At 41.4% G+C, this 21,863-nt stretch overlaps 1 protein-coding gene across 1 annotated transcript in view; it reads left to right on the top strand.

Moving 5' to 3' along the window:
• The first annotated feature begins 4,617 nt into the window (after positions 1-4,617).
• prickle2b (prickle homolog 2b) overlaps positions 4,618-21,863 on the top strand; it is a 108,930-nt gene continuing 91,684 nt past the window's right edge. Inside the window, exons 1-2 of the mRNA XM_021569615.2 lie at positions 4,618-4,834; positions 5,473-5,557. The gene's annotated coding sequence lies outside the window, so the exon portion shown is untranslated. The remainder of the gene's footprint in view (positions 4,835-5,472; positions 5,558-21,863) is intronic.

The following is a 21,863-nucleotide window of genomic DNA, read 5'->3' as shown; positions in this document are numbered from 1 at the left end:
TGGCCCTTTCTGGGTGTATATCGTTTCATCCCCCCTCTCTCTCACTCTCTCCTACACCCAGGTTCTGTTATCTCAGGCGATGAATTCCTGGCGGAGACTCTCTCCTCCTGGCCATGCAGAAAGAGAGACACCAAGAGAACAAAGGATTTCACATGGCAAACTCCTAAATCCCCAAAATGGGAATTTGAAACAAAATATCCACTTGTGGGAATGGTCCGTGGACACTTAAGTGATGGGTATGATGAGTGTGTTTCATTTGGTGACCTCAGAGAGGACAGGAAACACACATAACTATATCTCTAAATGTGTACATTCCAAAATCATGAGGTTTGCATCTAATTATTGTATAAAATGAATGAGTAAAGATGAAACTATTTGTGAAATGATGTAATGTGATGTTAAACCTTTAGAGAGAATTGTATTCCCTTTAAAGTTTAACTAAGTCATTGGCCCGCCTCTGTGAGCACAGACATGATCTGGCGACATGAACCGCACTTTCCTATTGTTACGAATAAAAACCCCTCCTGAGGAAATCTTCTTCAGACCACAAAAACCTCAGCATAAGCTAAGGGTGCAATGGTTGTTGAATTCCTAACCATACCACGGGGAGTATTGGCTACACGGGTGGAAATGGTTAAATTCTGAGACTGTCAATCCCAACAGAATAAGAGCAAATCTTAGATACTAATTACTAGTCTGCAGCTAGAAATTATGTCAACCTGGGATGCGAAGTCAGACAACCGCCGAAACATCTATTCTATGAGAACATTTCTGAATGGTACTCTGAAGTATTCATTCTAACCACAAAATACTTGGATCTTTTGAGAGATGGTTACTGTTTACCATCTCCATGGATCCTTCCTCACGTAGGCATGCTGCAGAGAGAAATGCATGACGAACTGAATCTCTGCAGAAGGACCGGATTCCAACAGAAATCACGACGACACACTGGGCGTAAATATATATGAATTGCAATTATACCTGAATGAGTGAGCGTTCATGTGCAAAGGATTAGCATTTCAATTAATATAATTATCAACTGTATAGTGATTCCATTTGTCTTTCCCGCATGTTTTCAGTCCACACCCACTTCCCTTTTTCCACCAAGCCATCATATCGGCTTAGACCACTAGGGAACATCCCCCATCATTTCCTTGTAACCATATCTACTGTGTTGTTTGTTTATGCATTTCTGTGATTATTTAGTTAGTTTGTAAATAAATGATTAAGCCAATTGGTGTATGGATGATTCATAGTAAAGGCTGGGTTCGTGCAGATAACCAACAATTTACAACGTTTGGAATGAGACTAAAGTGAGATAAAGAATAATTCATTAATTAGAAGACTAATTGATCAGATATTAAAATATCTGAAGAGTTATATTAGGAAAATTATAACTTTGTAATCTGAAGATTTTTCTTGGTGCCCCGACTTCCTAGTTAATTACATTCACATGATTAGTTTAATCACATAAAAATAATTACAGAGAATTGATTTAATGAAATAACAGTCTTCACCTTTAATGATGCCAAAGACACGACAGTAGCCTACAGTAGATATTGCATTCAATGTAATAAGGTCGGTCTGAAACCAGTTGTTTTAGTGTCCAGACAGTTTGTGATGTAGCACTTCTGTGGGTATGTTGTGGGTCTAACATACAAGGACCATGACCATGACCATGATCATGTCATTATCTAAACAAAACCACTGGTCTTTGGCAGAGTATCAATCCTCAGAGAGATAACATCCAATGTACTGTAGCAGCCCACATTGACCAGATGTATGGACATTCCCCCAGACCTCAGGTTAAATTAAACAGCCCATTCAATCTCATGTTTTCCAATGTAGGAAGTAAGGTCCTCTGTAATATGTTATGGTCATTGGTTCAGCACTAACATGATGCCAGAAAAATACATGACTTTACCTGTAATGGTTATGAGCATTTTATTGATTGTTTTAAAAGCATGTGTAGCTATGTTACTTAGAACGACATCTCTGCCAGTAGAATGTGTGTATGTGTGTGTGTGCTTGCGCGCCCTCCAACTCACCTGGTATGGTTACTGTTTACCATCTCCATGGATCCTTCCTCACGTAGGCATGTTCTGTTTTAACAAGACCCAGCAAACACCTGTAAGTCTACGGAGCCCAGCTGCTAGGATCACACTGTCATTCACAGCTCCAACTTCAATTATCACTGTCAAAAGGAGAAGATCGAACAACTACTCTGACACCTACAAGGTAAATTGGGTAATTAACTTGTTTCTCCAATCACTTTCTAATATGCTTATGAGTTACAATCTCTCAGTGGACACTTTTCTACTGTTTTATTTGCATCCTAATCACATGGAATCTGTTTTCATGAGTACTTATATGAGGTGCTATGACTTGAGCTCAATCTAACCTTATCAGGAATTCATACACAACCGCTCTTCACATGCTCACTCATATCCTCTGGCAATACTCAATCTGGAACAGACTGCTAAATAGGTGGGGTGATATAATTATCCAGGTAAAGGGTTTAGCCTAGGGTTAGAGCAGCCGCAGTGTCCCACCTGACCTGTTGCCTCCTCCCCTTCGGGCGAGTTCAGCGTCACTGCACCCTGTATCACCAACCAGAGCCCTGTGCCATGCTAACTAAGTGGTAACAGACAGAAAACCCCTTTGTGGGTTTGCTACTAAAACCACCTTAGTATGCAGTATTCCATTGGAAAGCTTTGACATTTCCCCCTGCAGCAGTGCAGGGAGAGTTACCTCTGAATTATGCAGTACAGCAAGTTCAGCTGTTTCCTTAATCTAACCTCGTGGAGTTGTGCAGACTGCATGTTCATATTTTTTTTAGAGCACATTTAATGCTGGGAGTGGTTGGAGTCCCCTGTCAATGTGGAATATGTGTTTTGTGTGTATTATGTATAGATGACATGGTTTCACATCATCATCTTGTACTGGAGTGAATATTTAGAATCAATTTCTATTCTGTTCCATGTTTGTATTTTTTTATTTTGAACTACAGTTTATATCTAACCATTGTGTAGAATCAGGTGTGTGTGTGGGGAGGGGGGGGGGGGGGGGGGTATGGTTGTCTGTGTCTGTATCTGTACCTGTGCTTGCATCTGTGTCTGTCTACGTCTGTGCCTGTGTGTGCTCAAATCAGACATATTCCCAGATCTTCCCACACAGATTAAACAGCGACATCGGTCCTTATAGGTCCTGGGGCTCTACTGTACATTCCCAACACATGTGTCCTTTATCCTAAGGACATTTTATTTCTGAACACTGAAAATTGTGAGGTTAAAAATCATGGCATGCCCTGGGAAAAATAAATATTAGACACCTCGGCCATGATGATCCTCATCCTGTTTTTAGAGAACATCAGGATTAGCGTAAACCCAGCGGCAGATAAAACACCTTGTAGAACAGCCCCCACCACCATCACCATCATTGCTGTACATACACAAACTGTATGTGTGTGTGTGTGTGTGTGTGTGTGTGTGTGTGTGTGTGTGTGTGTGTGTGTGTGTGTGTGTGTGTGTGTGTGCGAGCGTGCATATATATCTCTCTGTCTGTATAGAGTCTGCTGATGTGGAACATTGTGGATGTTTTAGTCTACAGGAGTGAGGAAGTCTGAAGATCAAAGCTCCCACCTACAAACAGTAGACAGCGCTGACTATCTTTATTTTATCATCTGTGCCTCAGTGCTGCTTCTTCAGAGTAGTGCAACCTTGTTCCAGATTCAAAAGTGTTGAAGACAGATGTCTGAACATTGTGGGAAATGAAGCAAGGTAAGCACATAGAAATGTAGTGAATTGAGTGGTACATGAGCATGTTGAAAATAGAGAAAAGCCAAGAGGGAATTCAAGGAGTTGTATAATATATTAGGCAGTAATACCATCCCTTGAATGAATCTAAGATAAATAAATAAATTAAAAAATATATATATATATAGATACAATTGCCCAGTAAAGTGAATAGAGCCCTGAGCATGGAGATTATTGCAGTGATATTCTTAACATGGCTCTGCTCTCTGTGAAGAATTATCCTTTGAGAGGAAAAGCCTTGGGACTCAAAGCTCTCGAGTGCATTGAGTCTGTCTGCCTGTGTCTTGGTGATGCGGCAACGCTTTTCTCTGGTGGTAAATGGCAAGCACTTGTTGGAGAGCCAACTCTGCCAGCTATACCTCACAGGAAATTGAAATGGGAAATTCCAGAGTGGGAGGAAAAAGTTGGACACTTCATCAAACAAATGGGGGTAAAATGTATCATTTCTGACCAAATGTGACTTGGAAAGAATACAGTGAAGTGAGTCCTCAGTTCTGTGTTTGAGAAGGGGAGTTTCTTGGGTTGGCTTGGTTACAGTCTGATGGTAAAACATTAGCATAGGAAAACTCATGAACGATTCAAAGGCAAAGTTTTCCAACTGTTTAGTTTATTTCAGTAGGCCTATATGATGGAAAAATACTCTTACAATTCACTTGTAATGTCAATTACATTTTGATTCTATGTAGCCTAATGAACGGAGTGAAATGTAATTAATAACGACAGTGTAAAGTGTTACTTGCAATATTTAGCTGTCAAGATATTCTGCGGAATGTGCTGCTTCTATTGGAGGCAATAAGGTAGAGCTGGAGTATCCGAAAACCGCGCTTCTTCATTGATGAATGAAACGCGAGGGCAGGGCTCTCTGTTTGAGGAAAGTCGAGCGCCACATGTTTACGAACGTGCGCGGACACTCTTCAAGTGTACCTTTTGCTTTATTGGTCTCAGTTATCATCCCATCGTCCTGGAACAAGACTGGTATGTTCACTCGCAGCTCCAAGAAGAGAGAATCCAGTAGAACGGTGAGTGATGCAAGTTGTCGTTTTTCACAGGATCCCACGTTTTTGCAGAAATATAATAAAACGATGGTTGCATGACAACGGCATCAGTGTGGTTACCAGTTTCCACAAACGCTGTGCTGTGTAAATGCAGTCTGTGGACTTTGTTTCTCAATCGGCAAAGCAGTGCATTCCTCTTTGTACCGTTTCCGTGGGGAAGTTACATCTGCTCCGGAAAGATAACGCATCCACCAGTACAAATCAAAGACGAATTAAGTCACATTAATTGGCCCGCTGATGAATAGTTGGTTTGTATTCTACTCCAATACGCATACTTTGTCAAACCTTTCATAGAGACTTCTGATTTTATGAACTGTTAGACTGAGGCACAGAACTATATTTTTTCCAACATATTTTCTCTATCAGTGGTATTTTGGGGTAATTTTGCCCAGGTCATATACTCAAAGGGAGTAGGGCCTAATGCACCTGGATTTATGTCATTGTAATGTTTCAAAATGTCGATGCCTTTCGAGATTATCTGTAAACCTACTATGTCCCAATGTGAATTTTTGTCATGTGAGAGACAGCATATTGTATGTGTTTGATGAAGAGATGCATTATACAAGGATGTATCATATATTGGTTCTTCTCTCTGTCACTAGCTGAACACCCTTGCTGAATCAGAGAGTGAACAGCTGTGTAGCTGTGTGGAGACCAGTGACCGGGCTTCATTCTGCACCAATGGAGGTAGGGACCCTCTCTCTCCTTCTCTATTTATACACTTACCCTTACTTTTACAGGGCATCTCGCTACTCCCTCCCTGCCAAAAACTTCAGTTAGTATCAGTTAAAAGATTCAGTGGTGGTAGTTGGTAAGGTGGAATAGTGCTGGCTCCTTGTTTGAGAAAACATCATGAGAAAACTCTGAATACATACTGCTCTTGAATAGTATAGACCATATCTCTATTCCAGTTTGAGGCATTGGACACTTCCTTCTCTGCTAGAGCACTGGTCTGGAGGACACCTGTGGGTTACTGAAGCCCTCATGTGTTCAGGTTTTAATGGACTCAGCCATGCATATCAGAGTCAGCAAGGCATTGTTCATTATCTGTGTGCCCTAACATAAGTTGACTTTAAGAAAGCCATTCATGCAGTATGGGATATTTGAAGCAGTCATTCTACACATGCTCTCCGCTTGTATTTGTTTTAGAGTGAAAGGAATGAGCGTTGGGTAGACTTTCATATGCAGCACTTATAAACTGTATTGTGTTTAGGTATGATTCACTATGAGGCTATATATTAAGACAACATTAATTTTCCAGAACTGTTTAAAATAGTTGAACTGTGTGTGTGCAAACTTTATTACAAGAGTTATTAGTTAAACTGGGTGTGACAAACAAAAGCTCTATTCAGTGTTAAATCGGGGCACTCATCGATTATTGAAAGCAATACCTTTTACCTCTACATGATGGTTTCATTTCTTCCAAGAAGAAGTAGACATCCCTCTATGTGACACGTCCTCTATCAGCAATGTAAGCAGCCCTAATGAAGGCCAAGCCTGGTCTGTCTGTAAAAGAGGGTCTACAATGAGAGAGGAGGGGCTGCCAGTCTAGGCAGAGGCTCATCAGGCCTCCATTCTGTAAACTATTACAGGGCAACAGCCAACCTCTGGAATGTGCCTTTAATTGCCTGTGTTTGCAGTGCCACAATAAAAGTAAACCTTTTCCCGACAAACCAACCCAACGGCAGACATTTCTTACAGACGGCCTTGAAAACTCTGCTTTGTGTGCAGAAGCTAGAACAGTGCGAGGGAACTTTATGGCTACGAACATCACTGAACTCCTTTGTTCCTTCCTAAAAGAAAACACTCCAACCAGTCTCTTCCTCCCTGGTTCTCAGCAAAGTATGTTTTCATGCCGATTGATATAGATATGGGTGTTTTATTTTGAATGGGGACTTTAGCTGACCTCAGTGTTGGAGATTAGGTAATCGGAGAAGGCAGGTGCGTACATAGTATAGACAGTACTGTAGCTAGGCTACTATATAACCTTGCTGTTTATTAACTAAGAGTGACAAAACTGCTAAGTCAACACAGGGACCTGCAAGACTGCCAAAATCAGACCTTGAATTGTCTCCCTGGGAAATGATTGATGATGTTCATGGTGTATATGGGTTGGGATTGGGACTGGGCTATTTTTTTTATTTTTTATAATAATAAAACATTTTAAAAAATCTAAATCTGGTTCTCTATAACAGCCTTTAAAACAGCCACGGTTGCTGATGTCAGACATAGTTGCACAAGAGCACCCTCTTTGATGACATGCACTGTGTGAGTCTGGAGGAAAGCCAAGGAGGTTGGGAAAGCCAGGCCATTTAAAGAACTGTGTTGAACTCTCAGAAATGAATAACTAACAGTAAAAGGGACTGGGCTAAGTAAGCGCTGAGATCCACATCCCTCTACCATTCCCTACACTTTCACATGTGTATCTCCAGAATTCTCAAAAATATTGATTATTTTCTAAATGTTCAGAAGCTTGAGATTTCAGGAAGAGTTTGGCAGTTTTTTTTCTTCTTTTCTTCTTCTGTGCTATAAAGAAGCTTCCGCTAAGCTGGTGTCCAGGGGTTTTATGCCTACTCTTCCGCAGTGGTTTTATTGTGTTGGCTGGTCCCATTCAGGTCCTATTGAAGGCCCAGTCAAGTGCCATCCATTTTAAATGACTCAGGTCTACTACTGACCAGATTTTTCACCGACCACTGTTGAGCTTTCATCCAACCAATCACACTCAGTCTGGCTTCTGAAAAAGATTGACTAAAGGAAAACTCCAATAAGAATTAGTCACTTTAGTATAACATGATTTGTTCTCAGAAAAGCAATGTATGCAAATGGGAATATGTTATGCGTTACTGTGAGCTACTGTCTTCTACAGGATGGATAGACTACAGGATGGATAGACTACAGGATGGATAGACTACAGGATGGATAGACTACAGGATGGATAGACTACAGGATGGATAGACTACAGGATGGATAGACTACAGGATGGATAGACTACAGGATGGATAGACTACAGGATGGATAGACTACAGGATGGATAGACTACAGGATGGATAGACTACAGGATGGATAGACTACAGGATGGATAGACTACAGGATGGATAGACTACAGGATGAATAGACTACAGGATGGATAGACTACAGGATGGATAGACTACAGGATGAATAGACTACAGGATGGATAGACTACAGGATGGATAGACTACAGGATGGATAGACTACAGGATGGATAGACTACAGGATGGATAGACTACAGGATGGATAGACTACAGGATGAATAGACTACAGGATGGATAGACTACAGGATGGATAGACTACAGGATGGATAGACTACAGGATGGATAGACTACAGGATGGATAGACTACAGGATGAATAGACTACAGGATGGATAGACTACAGGATGAATAGACTACAGGATGAATAGACTACAGGATGGATAGACTACAGGATGGATAGACTACAGGATGAATAGACTACAGGATGAATAGACTGCTGTATAGATAGACTACAGGATGAATAGACTGCTGTATAGATAGACTACAGGATGAATAGACTACAGGATGGATAGACTACAGGATGGATAGACTACAGGATGGATAGACTACAGGATGGATAGACTACAGGATGGATAGACTACAGGATGGATAGACTACAGGATGGATAGACTACAGGATGGATAGACTACAGGATGGATAGACTTCAGGATGAATAGACTGCTGTATAGATAGACTACAGGATGAATAGACTGCTGTATGCCTAGTTGTATTGATTCAGGGGATTAGTTTGATTTGCCTCTGGCTTCAGAACAATTCAATCTGTCCATTTCAACAATGCCAATATATTCTGATGAAGAGTAGCTGCACATTACTAACCCTACTGCAAGTGTGTCAAAGAGCCAGTGTAGCTGTGTAACCAGAGTTGGCAGTTCTAGGCAGGGGAGGTTAGGATAGGGGAAGACAGGAGTGGATTTAACTTGCACAACGCGCTCCTTTGAATTATTAATGCTGGCCGTTGGCTTGATTGATTTTCTTTGTGCTAATGAGACTCATTACAGAGCTTATTAACATGAGCACTGTGTGAGAGCAGATATCTGATCAGCCTGATCGTGTGACCCACTTAACTCTCCACTGGTGTGTTTTAAAGCTGTGTTCGATAACTCACCTAACGCACTGCCAAGGCATGTTGGCGCACCACTGCCAATGATAATGGTGCTTGAATGTTAACACTTGACCAGTAGTTAATACTAGGGCAGGTTATAGTAATTTTACTGTAACTCCTGCAAAGTCTTCCCATTTGCAGTCATTTCTTCTTGCCAGTATCTTAATTCACGTGGTACAATAGGTTAGTCGTGGTATTTGGAAAAAGCCTGCTCTTGTATGCACCACTGGCCTAAGCTGAAACCCAAGTTGGAGTAAAATCAGAGGAGAAGGGATATGGAGGGTGTTTGGGTTTGAGTTTTAACCCGGCCTCAGTGAGCGCCCTAAAAGCCCACTGACGTCTGTCCTCACAGTAACCCGATCTGATCTGCATAACACAGACCCACCTTGCTATTCATCATGTTAACAAGCAGCCCAGTCAAATAAAACTGTCAGCCTGGTTTGGCATATGAATGTCCCTTTAAAAAGGACCCTCTCGTTTTAGTTCTGAAGAGGCCACAGCACTAAGGCGAGAGAGACCCTGGTGGCCACCACCACACAAACACAATAGGCCTGTTGAATTTACCATGGTTCCTCTCTTGTCTGTAGTGTCAGTATTGGCATGGAGATGGATGCAAACCTCCAGTGAAAACCCTGAAGAGGTTTACTGGTAATTATTGGACCAAATCCCTATCTCCTCCACTCCCTGTGTCCTTTAAAGTGGTAAGCAGCAACATCTGTGCCGCGTGGTAACACTCATTTAGGTCAGGAGGCAAATGAGATGTTGTGGCGGCTTTTTATTGTGTAAATTGAATGTTTTGTCTTTGTCGTTTAAGAGGATCCAATTTTAAACGGCTGTTTTTTTTGCGCCGGAGGGTTTTTGCTCAGCAATAATACAAACCCAGAGAACTCTTTAACCCTGAAATTAATCATAGTTTGACCTTTACAAATCCTCTGACAGGGTTGGGAGCCTATCCTCCCTCTTTTTCCCCTCCCTTTCTAGCTCTCTTACTCCTCTCTCTCTCTCTGCATAAAAGGCTGGGTCAAGATCAGTTGCTTCTCTGAAAGCTTCTCTATGGGCTCAAGAGGGAGAAGCTGTCTTTGATTGGCTGTAATTCTTTTTTTTTAAATGAAACGTTCCATTAGATATGGTGGTCACGGAAACGGGGAAGCATGTGGTAGCCCGCTGAGACACCGAGGGCCAATCGGGCGGCTCGTGAATTCCAATGGAGTGGCATGTTAAAAGTTGAGATGAGCCAGGGTTGGCTGCATCTAAAAGTCACCCCATGTGACACGAACAGAGGTCATTGTGGAAGGACCCCTCCCCAGATAAGAGCCTGTTTTATTAGTTCAGTGTCTCTCCTATCCAGCGCTCTCCTTTGATCCCCAGTCATATTGAAATATTGTGTTGTAAGCGCTGCTCTTTATGGCCTTTCTGTGTTTATCTACCTGGAGAGGGGAAATTATATATTGAGTCTGGATGAGATCCAAGTAGTAATGATGCTGCTATCTATGACACCCCTGTAACAGATGCTTTACGCTGCTCAGGGAGATGAAATCCGTGTATGTGTGTTTTCTGTTACAAGGGTGTCATCATTTAAGCTAATGATTACATGACGGATGTGTTTGTATTCTTATTTGCAATATGGTAATCTGATGACTGTGTTGTGACCCAGTGGAAATGTCATAAAATAGGCCTACCTGATTACTTCTTATCCCTTGCGCAAATACATTACAGCTGTATCTGTCCCAAGCTCACTGGCTCGGGTAACTCTTAGGGCCCAAAATATGTTGGACAGTGTTGCAAGAAGCTTCAGGCCAGACCCAACCTGATAGTGTTTCAAGTTCGTTGCAGACAGGCCGTGCATAGCCAATGTGATATATTTATTTTTATCAGGATATTTTCTACCTGCAGGCTGCAATGTTTTTATTTGTTAGCTTTATAGGCTATTTTTACATAGTTGGCAATAGAAGTTACTTTTTTAGGTTTGCATCATTTTCATTTAGATAGAATTTTGATTAACCACGTGACAGTGATTTTGAGATACGAAGACTTTATTATAATAATGAAATTAAACCGTTCTACAAATGTACATATGAAAACCATAACTGGCACGCAGATCGGTAGAAATGGTAAGATAAATTGGCATTACACATGAAAGTTTTCTGACTCCTCATGTAGCCTATTACCGGCAACTTCGGGAGAGTAAGGCAGAATCTGCGAAAACCAGTAGGAGCATGTGGATAGTCGGGTCAGGTTTTTTTTTTTTATGATCTTGATCTCTGGCTCCCTCTTGAGTCATTTGAGAGTTATTTCATCGAACAGTGAGCTTAAAGCATCAGACATGCTCAATGCATACTTAAAAAAAAAAACTTTTTCCACAATTTGTTAGGTTAAGCCTTATTCTAGAACATATTTTTTTATTATCTACACCCCATAATGACAAAGCAAAAACATGTGGAAAACATTTAGGAATTTTTGCTAATTTATTAAAAATAAAAACCATAAATATCACATTTACATAAGTATTCAGACCCTTTATTCAGTACTTTGTTGAAGCACCTTTGGCAGCAATTACAGCTTCGAGTCTTCTTGGGTATGACGCTACAAGCTCGGCACACCTGTATTTGGGGAGTTTCTGCCATTCTTCTCTGCAGATTCTCTCAAGCTCTGTCAGGTTGGAGGGGGGCTTTGCTGCACAGCTATTTTTTTGGTCTCTCCAGATATGTTAGATCGGGTTCATGTCCGGGCTCTGGCTGGGCCACTCAAGGACATTCAGAGACTTCTCCCGAAGCCACTCCTGCTTTGTCTTGACTGTGTTCTTAGGGTCGTTGTCCTGTTGGAGGGTGAACCTTCGCCCCAGTCTGAGGTCCTGAGCGCTCTGGAGCAGGTTTTCATCAAGGATCTTTTTACACTTTGCTCTGTTCGTCTTTGCTTCGATCCCGACTAGTCTCTCAGTCCCTGCCACTGAAAAACAACCCCACAGCATGATGCTGCCACCACCATGCTTCACCATAGGGATGGTGCCAGGTTTCCTCTAGACGTGATGCTTGGCAATCAGGCCAAAGAATTTAATCTTGGTTTTATCAGACCAGAGAATCTTGTTTCTCATGGTCTGAGAGTCTTTAGGTGCCTTTTGGCTAACTCCAAGCGGGCTGTCATGTGCCTTTTTTTTTTTGTTTCAAATATTTTTTATTAAACACACACAATAATGGTGTATAGGTAGGTATACAAGACAGGTATACAATTCTTATCTAAACATTAAAGAGCATACAGGAACAACAAGACCCAGAGTTCTGGGTGCAGAACAAATAATACAAAACACGACATACAAAACAAGGACACGTAGAAAGAAAGAGGGAAGATGAAATGTGGAAAAAGGTCGCAAAGTTCAAGGGGGCCGAATACTTTCACAAGGCACTGTGTATATACAGTGCCTTGCGAAAGTATTCGGCCCCCTTGAACTTTGGGACCTTTTGCCACATTTCAGGCTTCAAACATAAAGATATAAAACTGCCTTTTTTTGTGAAGAATCAACAACAAGTGAGACACAATCATGAAGTGGAACGACATTTATTGGATATTTCAAACTTTTTTAACAAATCAAAAACTGAAAAATTTGGCGTGCAAAATTATTCAGCCCCTTTACTTTCAGTGCAGCAAACTCTCTCCAGAAGTTCAGTGAGGATCTCTGAATGATCCAATGTTGACCTAAATGACTAACGATGACAAATACAATCCACCTGTGTGTAATCAAGTCTCCGTATAAATGCACCTGCACTGTGATAGTCTCAGAGGTCCGTTAAAAGCGCAGAGAGCATCATGAAGAACAAGGAACACACCAGGCAGGTCCGAGATACTGTTGTGAAGAAGTTTAAAGCCGGATTTGGATACAAATAGATTTCCCAAGCTTTAAACATCCCAAGGAGCACTGTGCAAGCGATAATATTGAAATGGAAGGAGTATCAGACCACTGCAAATCTACCAAGACCTGGCCGTCCCTCTAAACTTTCAGCTCATACAAGGAGAAGACTGATCAGAGATGCAGCCAAGAGGCCCATGATCACTCTGGATGAACTGCAGAGATCTACATCTGAGGTGGGAGACTCTGTCCATAGGACAACAATCAGTCGTATATTGCACAAATCTGGCCTTTATGGAAGAGTGGCAAGAAGAAAGCCATTTCTTAAAGATAACCATAAAAAAAGTTTGCCACAAGCCACCTGGGAGACACACCAAACATGTGGAAGAAGGTGCTCTGGTCAGATGAAACCAAAATTGAACTTTTTGGCAACAATGCAAAACGTTATGTTTGGCGTAAAAGCAACACAGCTGAACACACCATCCCCACTGTCAAACATGGTGGTGGCAGCATCATGGTTTGGGCCTGCTTTTCTTCAGCAGGGACAGGGAAGATGGTTAAAATTGAGGGGAAGATGGATGGTGCCAAATACAGGACCATTCTGGAAGAGAACCTGATGGAGTCTGCAAAATACCTTTTTTTTTATTTTACCTTTACCTTTACCTTTTTACTAGGCAAGTCAGTTAAGAACAAATTCTTATTTTCAATGACGGCCTAGGAACAGTGGGTTAACTGCCTGTTCAGGGGCAGAACGACAGATTTGTACCTTGTCAGCTCGGGGGTTTGAACTTGCAACCTTCCAGTTACTAGTCCAACGCTCTAACCACTAGGCTACCCTGCCGCCCCACCTGAGACTGGGACGGAGATTTGTCTTCCAACAAGACAATGATCCAAAACATAAAGCAAAATCTACAATGGAATGGTTCAAAAATAAACATATCCAGGTGTTAGAATGGCCAAGTCAAAGTCCAGACCTGAATCCAATCGAGAATCTGTGGAAAGAACTGAAAACTGCTGTTCACAAATGCTCTCCATCCAACCTCACTGAGCTCGAGCTGTTTTGCAAGGAGGAATGGGAAAAAAATGTCAGTCTCTCGATGTGCAAAACTGATAGAGACATACCCCAAGCGACTTACAGCTGTAATCGCAGCAAAAGGTGGCGCTACAAAGTATTAACTTAAGGGGGCTGAATAATTTTGCACGCCCAATTTTTCAGTTTTTGATTTGTTAAAAAAGTTTGAAATATCCAATAAATGTCGTTCCACTTCATGATTGTGTCCCACTTGTTGTTGATTCTTCACAAAAAAATACAGTTTTATATCTTTATGTTTGAAGCCTGAAATGTGGCAAAAGGTCGCAAAGTTCAAGGGGGCCGAATACTTTCGCAAGGCACTGTATGTATGTGTGTGTGTGTATATATATATATATATATATATATATATATATATATATATATATATATATATACACATGCACACACACATATATACATGCACATAAATATATACAGTGCCTTGCGAAAGTATTCGGCCCCCTTGAACTTTGCGACCTTTTGCCACATTTCAGGCTTCAAACATAAAGATATAAAACTGTATTTTTTTGTGAAGAATCAACAACAAGTGGGACACAATCATGAAGTGGAACGACATTTATTGGATATTTCAAACTTTACTAACAAATCAAAAACTTAAAGATTGGGCGTGCAAAATTATTCAGCCCCCTTAAGTTAATACTTTGTAGCGCCACCTTTTGTCGCGATTACAGCTGTAAGTCGCCTGGGGTATGTATGTCTCTATCAGTTTTGCACATCGAGAGACTGAAATTTTTTCCCATTCCTCCTTGCAAAACAGCTCGAGCTCAGTGAGGTTGGATGGAGAGCATTTGTGAACAGCAGTTTTCAGTTCTTTCCACAGATTCTCGATTGGATTCAGGTCTGGACTTTGACTTGGCCATTCTAACACCTGGATATGTTTATTTTTGAACCATTCCATTGTAGATTTTGCTTTATGTTTTGGATCATTGTCTTATTGGAAGACAAATCTCCATCCCAGTCTCAGGTCTTTTGCAGACTCCATCAGGTTTTCTTCCAGAATGGTCCTGTATTTGGCTCCATCCATCTTCCCATCAATTTTAACCATCTTCCCTGTCCCTGCTGAAGAAAAGCAGGCCCAAACCATGATGCTGCCACCACCATGTTTGACAGTGGGGATGGTGTGTTCAGCTGTGTTGCTTTTACGCCAAACATAACGTTTTGCATTGTTGCCAAAAAGTTCAATTTTGGTTTCATCTGACCAGAGCACCTTCTTCCACATGTTTGGTGTGTCTCCCAGGTGGCTTGTGGCAAACTTTTTTTATGGATATCTTTAAGAAATGGCTTTCTTCTTGCCACTCTTCCATAAAGGCCAGATTTGTGCAATATACGACTGATTGTTGTCCTATGGATAGAGTCTCCCACCTCAGCTGTAGATCTCTGCAGTTCATCCAGAGTGATCATGGGCCTCTTGGCTGCATCTCTGATCAGTCTTCTCCTTGTATGAGGTGAAAGTTTAGAGGGACGGCCAGGTCTTGGTAGATTTGCAGTGGTCTGATACTCCTTCCATTTCAATATTATCGCTTGCACAGTGCTCCTTGGGATGTTTAAAGCTTGGGAAATCTTTTTGTATCCAAATCCGGCTTTAAACTTCTTCACAACAGTATCTCGGACCTGCCTGGTGTGTTCCTTGTTCTTCATGATGCTCTCTGCGCTTTTAACGGACCTCTGAGACTATCACAGTGCAGGTGCATTTATACAGAGACTTGATTACACACAGGTGAATTGTATTTATCATCATTAGTCATTTAGGTCAACATTGGATCATTCAGAGATCCTCACTGAACTTCTGGAGAGAGTTTGCTGCACTGAAAGTAAAGGGGCTGAATAATTTTGCACGCCCAATTTTTCAGTTTTTGATTTGTTAAAAAAGTTTGAAATATCCAATAAATGTCATTCCACTTCATGATTGTGTCCCACTTGTTGTTGATTCTTCACAAAAAAATACAGTTTTATATCTTTATGTTTGAAGCCTGAAATGTGGCAAAAGGTCGCAAAGTTCAAGGGGGCCGAATACTTTCGCAAGGCACTGTATATATACGTACACACATATACATACACATACCTATATATACATACACACATACATACATATGTATGTATACATACCCACACAAAAAAATCATATATAAAAATATATATTTAAAGAATATGTATATACATCCATATACATACATACATACATACATACATACATACATACATACATACATACATACATACATACATACATACATATATATATACATATATATATACATACACATATACATACACATACCTATGTATATATACACACACACATATACATACACATACCTATGTATACATACACACATACACACACACATATACATACATACATACATATGTATGTATACATACCCACACAAAAAAATCATATATAAAAATATATATTTAAAGAATCTGTATATACATCCATATGCACATATACACATACAAACATTCATACCCCAGAATAACAATCTACACTGATTTAAAATATACACATACATAATACTAAATTGCTAAGAGAAAATAGTAATAAAGTACAAATAGTAATTATATGTACGCACACCTACACAGACATAAGCACTACAGAGGGCTGGTGGGACTCTAGTCGGGAGAGAGGCCCACGGCCAGGCAAAGGCAGAACGGCACAAAACATCAACTTGCTAACCAGGTGTCTGCCCCCTCCCAACCATCACCCCCAGTCCCCTGCAAGCAATAAATAAATGGTATGGTAGTAAGAATAATGTAAGGATTGTAAAATAAATAACGAAACAAAACAAAAGTGGGGGAATATAAGTATATCCGTCCGAAGGTGTCAGTGATCAAACCTGGAAGTAAAAAATATGCATCGCTCTGATCACAGCCGGGATGAAAGTGAATTTAATGTTAAATGAGAGCTCTGACCGCCATCCATTGGTCTGCTCAGCGTCTTACATGTTCGGTAGCCCTTGTTGAGCCCGTTTAATACGTTTTCACCCAATGTGGTATAGTATGGATTCGAGTCCATGAGCAGACCCTAACACGCAATAACAAGGCACTCTAACCTGTACGGGGGATTGGTGTATATCCCCGGATAAACTTCTCTGCGTCCAAAACCGAGGAGAGACAAATCTTCTCACCGGAAGGCGGGGTAATTCTTAGTCTTGCAGGGAAGAGTAAGGCTGGGCGAAGATGGAGTTTGTAGAGTTTGGTCATGACATCTCTGTAGTCGGCGCGATGCTTTGCCACATCGGGCGCATAATCCTCATAGACACGGAATGGATGCCCTTTATGTGACAGGTTGCCCCTCATTCGAGCTTCACGCAGGATAAGATCCTTGGTCTTGAAACTGTGACAACAGATGATTACTGGGCGAGGACGTTGGCCCGGTCCAGGCACTGGGACAAGGGAGCGATGTGCACGGTCCAGCTGGGGATCCGAATCCAAAACATCCGATCCCATTGCATCCTTCAATAGCTTGGCGAAGAAGTCGGTGGGGCGAGAGCCCGCTTCTACCCCCTCTGCCAGACCAACAACGCGAAGGTTATTACGTCTGGAACGGCCCTCCAGGTCCACCACTTTCACAGAAAGCCTCTGCACACTATCCTGCAATGACGTGCATAGCTTCTCTAACTCATCGATCCTACCAGCGTTGAATTCAGAAGCTTCCTCTAGGTCCACAATACTCTGGCCATGCGAAGCGACCGTTCGAATGATGCTCTCGATTTTGGTGTCCAGTTCAGCAATAGTGGCCTTAAGATCCTCAGCTATAGCAACACGTAGCTCCCCCAAAGCCCGGGTAAGTTCTGTAAGTGTCACGTTGTTGCATGTGCCTCCCGCCATGTCTGTCTCGTTGTTTAGTGGGGAGTAGGCCTCCGCTGTGGATTTATTGTCCTTTGGTCGCTTCTTACTCGGCATTTTCATATAAAAAGTTACAATCTTGTATTAGAAAGAAACGTTTGTTGTAAAAAGTGCCATAAAGTAGGTTAAATTAGATTATTTCGCAAAAAAGTTGCAGTAGCCTCTCACGCACAGCCGTTCACTCCAACATGCTAGCTCCGCCCCCCGTCATGTGCCTTTTTTACTAAGGAGTGGCATCCGTCTGTCCACTCTACCATAAAGGCCTGATTGGTAGAGTGCAGCAGAGATTGTTGCCCTTCTGGAAAGTTCTCCCATCTCCACAGAGGAACTCTGGATCTCTGTCAGAGTGACCATCGGGTTCTTGGTCACCTCCCTGACCAAGGCCCTTCTCCCCCGATTGCTCAGTTTGGTTGGGCAGCCAGCTCTAGGACGAGTCTCGGTGGTTCTAAACTTCTCCCATTTAAGAATGATCCAGGCCACTGTGTTCTTGCAGACAGTCAATGCTGCAGAAATGGTTTGGTACCCTTCACAGATCTGTGCCTCGACACAATCCAGTCTCGGCATTCAACGGACAATTCCTTCGACCTCATGGCTTGGTTTTTACTCTGACATGCACTGTCAACTGTGGGATCTTATATAGACAGGTGTGTGCCTTTCCAAATCTTGAGGTGGATTCCAAGTTCGAGAAACATCTCAAGGATGATCAGTGGAAACAGGATGCACCTGAGCTCAATTTGAAAGTCTCATAGCAAAGGGTCTGAATACTTATGTTAATATGGTATTTCTGTTTTTTAAATGTTTTTATTTAGTCCATTTTAGAATAAGGCTGTAATGTAACAAAATGTGGAAAAGGGGTGTGAATACATTTCGAAGGCACTGTATCTAGTTGAATTCATTAAAACACATAGGGTGTGTCTATATATGACATTGTAAAAAATACTTTTGTTCTTAACTGACTTGCCTAGTTAAATAGAGAAAAATGGATTAAGACATGATTTAAACCAATTGGAGACAGCCCTAAAACCCAGACAGCTTTTAGGGAAACACTTGTGACCTCTCATTGGGTTAAGCCACGGAAGAAGAGTAGCCAGAAATTAAAGCTTAATGTTTCTGCATGACGTCTCATTTTTTATTATTTGCCAACAGGGACAGTTTCATGGTGAACAAGACACTAATTTGCCATTGGATAAATATGGTAAGATGAACACATAGGCCTAGCTAGCTGTCCATTCCCTAGCCTGTAATTTCATTAATTTGTGTGGTATTAAAATAATATCCCGCTAATGTGAAAAATTATATAGAATTGCATCAAATGTTTATAAAAGGCATTTTTTTCCCGGAACTACAAATACGATGATAGATTCATGCAATGTTTTTACTATAAATGTTATCTTTCCACCCTATTCTTGTCCACAGTTGTCTGCAAACCCACAACCTTCTGGCCCTCAGCCCTGTGCGCTATCAAAATTCCTGCGTTGTCATGTAATGCTTACAGGATGAAGAACAGTTTGGTCTGTCCAAGAAGTGAGGGTAAACGGTAGACATGTTTTCTGCTATCCACGTTGTTTTAATTATTATTTAGGGTTTAAAGGAGGGTCAACCTTTTATTCAGTGTCGGGGGTAACTTTCCTTGTTTTCTAATTCTATGGGACCAAATCTTGTTCTAAGCTCTGAGGAGTCTTGTTCTCCACCTTCACTTAGTTGTTTGTGTTTACTGTCTCAGTGTTGAAACACTTTTGTTTTTCCACAGGGAGGCGAACATGTCTCATACAGACTAGACTGGAGTACATATCCTTTGTCCTAAAGGGCAATTAGTTTGCAGCAATCGATATCAAATATGGATGTTTAAAAATGGAACTGTCACCCAGCTTTTATTATTGTGTTATCATTTCTTAATAGTGATCTGCAATTACATGTTTTTAACAAGCAGGAGAGATGGTCCTCATGGCACTGTGTGTGTTCCACAGCTGATTCCTGAACAAAAACAAATCGTAATCTTGTGCCAGACTAGGGGTATCTCTGTGTGTCTTGTTGCTTTAGTCTGATCCCCATCTATTTTCCTAGACTGTTATTAGAGGTCATACTGAACAGGTGCCAAGCACTCTGGGTATTGGACTGAGACAGATAGGCATCAGAAAATCCCTCTCTGACCCAGAGAGAGACTGGAGAAGAGGATGAAGTCAGACTCACTAGATAGTGATGTAGACCAGCTTATCTACAGTATGTAGGAGAGAGGGAGAGGGCAAGTGAATCCCAATGTCTGGAGAAGTGCACTTGTTATTCTGAATCGATTTGTAACTTTGACTGTCATTAACTTTACATTCCTGTAGGAAAACATCCGTCCTCGTGATTTTGTTCGATTTGCATACAAACCTTGTGGTTGCTGTTTACATGTTTGTTCGACTCTGAAATTAGGAGAATAAATTGATCAATGCACTCTCCCCCTTGATGTGAATAAATCCTGGATTTGCCGGAGAGCTCCTTCCCCAGTAGTTTCTAGCCATGAAGGCAGTGTTCTGCTCTGCTTTGGAGTCTAGAGGACTTATTCCGCCTGCATCTCCACTGGTGCTGATCCTGGCTTAATGAACTGTCACCTGGAATAAAGGGGGAGTCTTGCAGCCGTCAGTCACACACTGACTTCACTACGTACCACAGCCTACAATTTCCACCCGCCCACACTTGTTAGGGTTTGCACTGTTCATTCATGTCATTTTACATGTTTTCCCGTTAACATCAGGAGATGCAGTCATTATCTCTGTGTCCCTTAGGCCAGGGTCAAAGGCCAGCGCTGACACACTGTCACACACACTGGCTAAGATACACCAGAAACACAGCTGTGGCGGTATCTAACTCCATCTCTGTCCCCTCACCTAATTACCAGCCCCTCTCCACTTCCCATGACATTCCTGTGACTATTGGCACGTTCAGCAGTTTAACGTTTACCTTCTGTTCATCTACAGTCCCCTTACTCTGCTCTGGTGAACTCCGATGAGTCCTATACGCAGGATGATGAGTTTGCTGTTACACCTCCTAGTTGTTATTTAAAGTATTAGGATAGCCCAGAGTCACCAGCAGAGGTAAGTGTTGTATCTGACGTTATCGCCTGGCATTTTCATCACCAAAATGGCCAGAAAGTTAGTTTCTCACTGTCGATTCTATTATTTTTTTTTTATATCCATATAATGTATATATAATCAACATAACAAACAAATCAGAAGAGTGGCCCAAGTCAGGTGGCTAAAAGACAAAACAATAGACATTTTGACACTTTCACTTAAATGTTTCCCTCTGGGATGGAAAATGATGGCATTTCCTATTTTCATTGTGTTACTGAATCCCATTGGATCAGTATTCATTTGTTTAGTCGCAAAAAATGGATTTGATGACACAGCAGTCAGTGATGTATTGGAATGGTTTATTGATTTAGCCAACTGACTGGATATCGGTTGCCTTTAGTAGCGTATTGAGCTGCAAGCATGACCATGGTAGAATTCAATCTAACCAACACATTGGTATATCACATTGTTTAAATGTTAAATCATATTTGAAGTGGTGTAATAAATGAATGTTTTATAAGCTAAAATGAACATGTTCTGGTGTGTAGGTTTGCTTGTATCTGGCCCAAGATGTCTTGCGGACTGTGTTGCATCTATTCCCTCATGCTCAGGCTTTTCATACTGCGTATTCTGCATCATCTGAGGAGTGGGCGAAGTGTTATTTTTGGTCCCCATCACATCCACAGCTCACAATGACTCAAAGCACACAGCAGAATCCATGAGTGACGCAGTAGCAGATATCGTCAAAGCTCAACAACAAAACAGAGGAGGACTATTATAGAGACCAGAAAGATCCTTCATCACCGGTCAACATTTTATGATGTCCCAAAGATTCTATGCATACAGAAGCCTTTTTCTCTTGGCTATGCATATTGAGGTGTTTAAGTGTCCATACTTTGTGTGTGTGTCTATTAATAGCCAGGAGGACGCTAGTGAGCCCTGTGTTTCACAGATGAAAGAGTAGCCGCTCTGCTTTTCTGGACTCTGCTTATCAATCCATC

This window comes from Oncorhynchus mykiss, chromosome 17 (genome assembly GCF_013265735.2).
Source record: "Oncorhynchus mykiss isolate Arlee chromosome 17, USDA_OmykA_1.1, whole genome shotgun sequence".
Lineage (NCBI taxonomy): Eukaryota > Metazoa > Chordata > Actinopteri > Salmoniformes > Salmonidae > Oncorhynchus > Oncorhynchus mykiss.
This window is presented reverse-complemented; position numbering and strand designations above follow the sequence as displayed.